General features: G+C 40.7%; 1 pseudogene; it reads left to right on the forward strand.

Moving 5' to 3' along the window:
• The first annotated feature begins 1357 nt into the window (after positions 1-1357).
• The window catches only part of LOC102485753 (60S ribosomal protein L4 pseudogene), a 26001-nt pseudogene continuing 19527 nt past the window's right edge, over positions 1358-7831 (forward strand).

Raw genomic sequence — 7831 nt, forward strand, 5'->3', positions numbered from 1 at the left:
AATTTTTAAAGCTCATTTCAGGTCTTACCTCTTCACTTATTTATTTACAAAAGCTTCATTGGGTTCCCAGAGCTGTGTTAGGCACCGGAACTACAAAAATGAGAAGAATTCAGGGCAGCTAGAGTTGTGGTGGTTAAGGCAGTTCGATTCCACATGGCCAACTGTGCGGTTTGAGTCCTGGACCTGTTGTCTTAAAAAGCATGCTAGACATCCGTGTGTGCATGCCCAAACTCCTGAGAGGAAAATGAAGGAGAAAGGATTGCCACATGGCTATCCCTTGGGAGCGGGGTGGAGCGGAGGTGTTTTCTCTCCCTCCCTTGCTTTGGTGATCACAGGCAACCCAATTAGCAAAAACTATAAAAGGCTCCCAAAACCAAAATCAAAACAAAACAATAACAGAATAAAGGAGAAGAATGCAATCCTTTAGGAGTGTTTTACATCTTAGTGAGGCAGACAGGATCAGATAATGGGAGACATTATAGGCCAGTCTAACCAGGAGAACAGGTTTTACCCTACAGCAGTGAGTGCCATTAGACTGGTTAAAGAGGAGAGTATGATTAAATTTTCATTTTGAAAAAGTCAGATTTAACAATGATGAGGAAGATGAGTGGTAGGTAAGAATGGCTGGAGGAAAGGAAACCAGAGAGGAGGAAAAATCAAATTCCAAAGATACTGCAGAAATAGAAATAAGGTACCTGATGATGGCACAACAATAAAGCTTGATGTTCTGCGAGGCTTGCTTATGTGGGGAGTTTCTGGGTTCATGCTGGAGACCTCCCTGAGTACATTAGGTAAGCATGTGCCCATGAACTGAAGCCGAGGGTTAACCAAGTGTCAGGACCCTATTGGGCATGCTACCTCTCTGTCTCTGTTTCTCTTGCTCACCAAAGAAATAATGAATGAACTTTTAAAAGGAGAAATAGAGGGGCCAGCAGGTGGCATGGTGGTTAAAGGCGCTGGACTCCCACATGGCCAACTGAGGTTCAAGTCCCAGACCTGATATTTCGCTTTCTCATTTTCTCTGTCTCTATTTCTCTCTCCCTCCCTCCCTCCCTCTCTCCCTCCCTCCCTCCTTTTCTCCCTCCTCCCCTCCCTCTCTGGTCAAATTAAAAATAAATAAAGTTAAATAAAATACTTCTTTTTTAAAAAGAAAAATAGAAATAGCAAGATTTAGCAAATGTATCAAATGTAAAGGCTGAGGGAAAAGATGAAGTCAACAAATTGAATGTTAAGACTGAGGGAAAAGATGAAGTCTAGGATGATGTCTAAGATTCTGGAATGTGTGTCTTTAGATGGAGAGGGAGCAACATGTTAGTGGGAAAAAAATGAATTCATATTCGATCATGTTTTATTGCAGATGCCTCTGGAATATCCAGGCGTCAACATCAAATTTACTGTTGTAAATGTCTGTCTGGAACTCATGAAAGGTAAGGATTCAAGAGTCATCACCTTACAGATGGTAGCTGAAACGTGATAATGAGTGGCACTGCCAGTTCTGTAGTCATTCTGTACCACTCCCTGGTCTCAAATCCCTGGTATTCACCTAGCATTTTTTTCATTGATTTAGTGTTCATCAATTCATTCATAATTTGGCCTACAAACACATCTGGAATTCTTGTATCATATTCCAAATAACATGGGAGACTCTGGGTATAAGCTTTGTTTCCTACCCTGCAAGATCTCATAATCTGGCTGCCCATTATAAATAGACTAATCCTCTAGTTCTGTGTGTATCTAAGTCTTATATCTCTGAGAATATAAACTTCCCAAAGTAAAGGACATTCTTCTAGTCTCCTTTTAAAAAGTTCCTGTCAACGGCCAGCCGGTGGAATGGTGATTAAGGTGGCTGAATTGTATATGGCTGTCTATGTGGTCTAGCTCTTGGGCCCAGCAGCTTGAAAAAATACGTGTGTGTGTGTGAATGCTTAAAATCCCAAAAGGAGTAATGGAGTTTTCTCGCCTTTTCTTTCCCCATGAGCAGAAGCACACTCTAGCAAAATTTTTTAAAAAAGAAAATCTTTATCAAGACCTAGCACAAAGTTATGCTTTCTGTAGATACAGAAGGTATGAACCTTGAATGATAGATTGATTATTTGAAAACATAGGCTCATTTATTTATTTTTAAATCATTTTGGGGGAAAGGGTTCTAAAATATTAAATTTTCAGAAAATATTTTTCAGAAAAATATTAATTTTTCATTGTAAAAATTTTGAAATATTAAAAAGATAAAAGCCTGACTCCATGGCCTATAATTTATTCAGCAAGGCCTGTGTTGTCAGAAATTCAGGTTATTTCTAAATGTTCAGTACTATATACAGGGTAATGATTAACATCTTTGTACTTAAGACTTTATATACCGTGTGACCTTTTCATATTGTAAATTGAAACCCTAAACACAGGTTTTTAAGTTTCTAAGACTTTCTGGGTATGTCACCAAATTTTCCTTTGAGTATGCAAGTATCTCCAGGTTTGAGTTTCAGAATTCTAATTAAGTTTCTTTATTAAAGCTATTTAGAGCCTAAGGCAGAGATACATGACTTTTTAAAAATAGTCAAAAATTGGGGAATAGCAGGTGGAGTGGTGGTTAGGGTGCTGGACACTCCCACATGGCTGACCATGGTTCAAGTCCTAGACTTGGTGGCTTGCTTTCTCACTTTCCCTCTCTCTCTCTCTCTCTTTCTGCCTCTCTCTGGTCAAATAAAAATAAATGAATGAATAAATAAAATTAAATAAAACAATTCTTTAAAAAAGAAAGAAAGAAAAAAAATAGTCAAAAGTAGGGGCCAGTGGGTGGCATGGTGGTTAAGGCACTGGGCACTTCCACATGGCTGACCATGGTTTGAGTCCTGAACCTGGTGGCTTGCTTTCTCACTTTCTCTCTCTCTCTCGTCAAATTAAAAAATAAATTGATGAATAAATAGGGCGTGTGTGCTTTTTAAAAATAATAGTAAAAAATCACTGCCAGTTCTGTAGTCATTCTGTACCACTCCCTGGTCTCAAATCCCTGGTATTCACCTAGCATTTTTTTCATTGATTTAGTGTTCATCAATTCATTCATAATTTGGCCTACAAACACATCTGGAATTCTTGTATCATATTCCAAATAACATGGGAGACTCTGGGTATAAGCTTTGTTTCCTACCCTGCAAGATCTCATAATCTGGCTGCCCATTATAAATAGACTAATCCTCTAGTTCTGTGTGTATCTAAGTCTTATATCTCTGAGAATATAAACTTCCCAAAGTAAAGGACATTCTTCTAGTCTCCTTTTAAAAAGTTCCTGTCAACGGCCAGCCGGTGGAATGGTGATTAAGGTGGCTGAATTGTATATGGCTGTCTATGTGGTCTAGCTCTTGGGCCCAGCAGCTTGAAAAAATACGTGTGTGTGTGTGAATGCTTAAAATCCCAAAAGGAGTAATGGAGTTTTCTCGCCTTTTCTTTCCCCATGAGCAGAAGCACACTCTAGCAAAATTTTTTAAAAAAGAAAATCTTTATCAAGACCTAGCACAAAGTTATGCTTTCTGTAGATACAGAAGGTATGAACCTTGAATGATAGATTGATTATTTGAAAACATAGGCTCATTTATTTATTTTTAAATCATTTTGGGGGAAAGGGTTCTAAAATATTAAATTTTCAGAAAATATTTTTCAGAAAAATATTAATTTTTCATTGTAAAAATTTTGAAATATTAAAAAGATAAAAGCCTGACTCCATGGCCTATAATTTATTCAGCAAGGCCTGTGTTGTCAGAAATTCAGGTTATTTCTAAATGTTCAGTACTATATACAGGGTAATGATTAACATCTTTGTACTTAAGACTTTATATACCGTGTGACCTTTTCATATTGTAAATTGAAACCCTAAACACAGGTTTTTAAGTTTCTAAGACTTTCTGGGTATGTCACCAAATTTTCCTTTGAGTATGCAAGTATCTCCAGGTTTGAGTTTCAGAATTCTAATTAAGTTTCTTTATTAAAGCTATTTAGAGCCTAAGGCAGAGATACATGACTTTTTAAAAATAGTCAAAAATTGGGGAATAGCAGGTGGAGTGGTGGTTAGGGTGCTGGACACTCCCACATGGCTGACCATGGTTCAAGTCCTAGACTTGGTGGCTTGCTTTCTCACTTTCCCTCTCTCTCTCTCTCTCTTTCTGCCTCTCTCTGGTCAAATAAAAATAAATGAATGAATAAATAAAATTAAATAAAACAATTCTTTAAAAAAGAAAGAAAGAAAAAAAATAGTCAAAAGTAGGGGCCAGTGGGTGGCATGGTGGTTAAGGCACTGGGCACTTCCACATGGCTGACCATGGTTTGAGTCCTGAACCTGGTGGCTTGCTTTCTCACTTTCTCTCTCTCTCTCGTCAAATTAAAAAATAAATTGATGAATAAATAGGGCGTGTGTGCTTTTTAAAAATAATAGTAAAAAATATTTTTGAAATATAGTATATATACATAAAAGTTCACAAATAAAAGAGAGCTTAATAAAAATTTATAAAATGGACACACAAAGATTAAGAAACAGATCACTGCTTAATAAAAATTTATAAAATGGACACACAAAATCCAGATTAAGAAACAGATCACTGGGGGGGCCAGCAGATGGTGTATTGGTTACGTCGTTGGATTCCCACATGGCTCACTGAGGTTTGAGTCCCGGACCTGATGACTTGAAACTAACACTGGGAGTGTGTGTATGAGCTCCCAAGATCCCAAGAGGTGAATGGAGGGGAAGGGATTGTGGTGTGGCATCCCCCCCAGGGGGAAACTTCTCAGTTTCCCTCTCACTATCTCTGTCTCTCTTTCTCTGGTGAGTACATGTGCCCTAAGGCAAAAACCTCTAAGAAAAGAAAGAAAAGAAAAAGAAACAGATCACTGGGCCAGCCGGTGTGGTGCTTAAGGTGCTTGACTCCCACATGACTGACCATGGTTCAAGCCTTGGACCCAGTGGCTTATAAATCATGCCAACACATGTGTACATGTCCAAAATCCTGAGAGGAGAATGTCAGCATGACCATCCCCTATGGAGGTGATTCTCACTTTCCCTCTTTCTGTCTCTCTCTGGCGAACACATGCTAGGGTACATGGCAAAAACCTATGGAAAAAAAAGAAAAAGAAAAGAAACAGATCATCAGGACCATCAGGTGGGACAGTAGCTAAGGTGCTGTATTTCCACATGGGCAACCACCATTTGAGTCCCAGACCCATTAACTTGAAAATCACGCATATGTGTGTGTGTGTGCCCAAAATCCTGAGAAGAGACTGGAAGAGAAGGGATTGTGGCAGGGCATCCCCCTGGGAGTGATTTATCATTTTCCTCTATCTCTCTGTCTCGCGCCGATGAATGCACATGCCCTATAGCAAAACTAAAAGAAAAAAAAATAAAAGCATAGGGTTGAGGGGAGGGGGAGACAACACATGTAAGCATAATTGATATTAAATTAGCTGATTATTATAAAGTTGCATTGACATAATAAAAGTTGTATTGAATAATTGAAATTGGAGGGCAGTTAGCCAATAGTTATGGCTAAGAGTGAAAGTCAAAGGGTATCTTTGGTAGCTTATAGCATAGAAAAGTTAGTACATTGAGGAACAAACTCAACATCTAATAGTTAGGGTCAAAGAACTCCCCAAATAATTGAAGCAGGTTTCTTATGCCCTGGTTGACAGAACTTGGTGCCTTGAAACATAGGACAGGAAAATCTAGGTGGATACCTTCAAAGACAGTGTCTCTTCAGAACCCATTCCCCATCCCAGAATGTGTATAGGTGGCCCACCCCTCCCTGTACAGGAAGACACTACAGAGGCCTCTCACCTGCCAGGGAACAGGTACCCTCAAGCTGTGCCCACCTTCCTTCCTGGCTGCCAGGTTGATAATTCAGGTTAAATCTCAGCATAACTTGACTGGGGACATGCTGTATCTGACAAGGACCTCATACATCTCCCTCAGCTCACACCTGTGGCCCAAAGGCACATCCAGTATGATCAGGTAGAGGGGAAAACAAATACCAAATTTTGTATATACATAGGCCAGCTTGATGTGTGGGTGCAAGCTGTGTCATTGCAACTGGCACAATGGGCATGTGAAGGGAGTGGCCACAGTGGCAGAGATGGAAGCTACATATGTGCCCAGAAACACTTATCAAATATAACCTTGCTTTTGTTGCCACTAAACATTCAGTCTGTCAGAATCAAAGATGCCAGCATCAAAGGACAATGTTCAACCCCTGATATGGCTCTATTCCTTGAGGAACCCACTAATAATAAGTTAACTAATTTAAAGGGGCAGAGTTTCATTCTCAGATAAATAGACATTTATTTGATTATGGGTTTGCTTTTCCTGTCCTCAGAACTGCAGCCATTCTCCAACACCCAGTGGCTTACAGGCATGGAAGTTTATATAGCACAGTGTCTGACCAATGACCCAGCTGCTATGGTCTTAGTATTTGTGTTCTCATATGTTGAAATCTTAATCCCCAGGTAATAGTATCAGGAGATGAGGCCTTTGGGTGGTGATTAGGTTATGAGGGCAGAGCCCTCATGAATGGGATTAGTGTCCTTATGAAAGAAGCCTGAGAGAGATCTCTTAATTTTTCTTTCATGTGAGGACACAGCAAGAAATAGGCCTTCCCTAGGCAGCGATTTATTGGCACCTTAGCTAGAACTTCCTGGATTCTAGAATGATGAGAAATAAATTTCTTTATAAGCCACACAGTTTATGATATTTTATCATAGCAGTCTGAATTAAGGCACTTGTTCTGAATAAAGGAGATGTGCTTATGGGGCCATGACCTTGGCGTTCCTGCAGCATCCAAGAGCTGCCACCTGATAGAATGATGGAATGACCTGGTGAAGGCAGAGCCTAAATATCATCTTGGAAGCAAAACTCTTGAGGGTAAGGTGCTCTTCTGAGATGCAGTAGATGCACTGAATCAGGGGTTTACATGGTGCTGTGTTCCCTGTGGGTAGAAAATATGTGCCTGGAAATCTAGAAGTAGAGGTAGGAGTGGCTTCACTTACCATCACTCCCCAGACCCACTGGAAGGTTTTATTGCCACCCCTGTGACTCTCGGCTCCACAGGGCTGAAAGGCCTGGTATAGGACTACATACTTGCCAGTGCCATGGTTGCTGCCTGGGCACTTTGGATTCCTGTGTAGGAGTCAGCAAGCAAGAAGAGGAGTCGCCTTTTTGCAAAAGTCATTTTTCCTGGTCAGCAAGTGGAGGCAGGGCTCCATTACACAAGGGGAGCAGGGAGGAATATGTGTGGAACTCAAGTGATCCACTTGGCGCTTCTTGGCATTCTACATTGAATTATGACTACAAAGGGACAAGGGCAGCAATCCCAAAAGGTAACAAGTGCCATGGTTCCCAAAGTTTAGACCCCTTGGTATGGAGGGACATAGAAGAGCTGTTCCCTGAACCCATGAGAAGAAGTAGGTCTGCTGTACAAGGGGTGGGTTGTGGCCACCATGGGAAGATGAGTTGTTCAGATTTCCCTCCAGGGAGGAACTGAATGATCAACTGCAAGGGGATCAGTTAGCTGACAGCCTCCAGGTGCAGTGTCTTTGGAGTCTTCTGCAGTATTTGAGCTGAGTTAAGACTATGCTTCCCCCGCCTTCCCCCCCTCCCCCCAGCAGTCTCCAGCCAGTGACTAAGTATGGCAAGGGTCTGCCCAGCATCTTCCCTCCATTTGGGAACTTTGTAACCAATCCCCAACCCCAACTGTGGGATTCCAGCAGAAGCAATCATGCCAAAGTTGATTGGTCTGAAGATGGATGCCCAAGTGAGGCCTCATAGTCTCATAGTTCTTCCTCTGGACCTTTTTTTTTTTTT

Source organism: Tupaia chinensis, unplaced genomic scaffold, assembly GCF_000334495.1.
Source record: "Tupaia chinensis unplaced genomic scaffold, TupChi_1.0 Scaffold000341_1, whole genome shotgun sequence".
In the NCBI taxonomy this organism is placed as follows: Eukaryota; Metazoa; Chordata; class Mammalia; order Scandentia; family Tupaiidae; genus Tupaia; species Tupaia belangeri.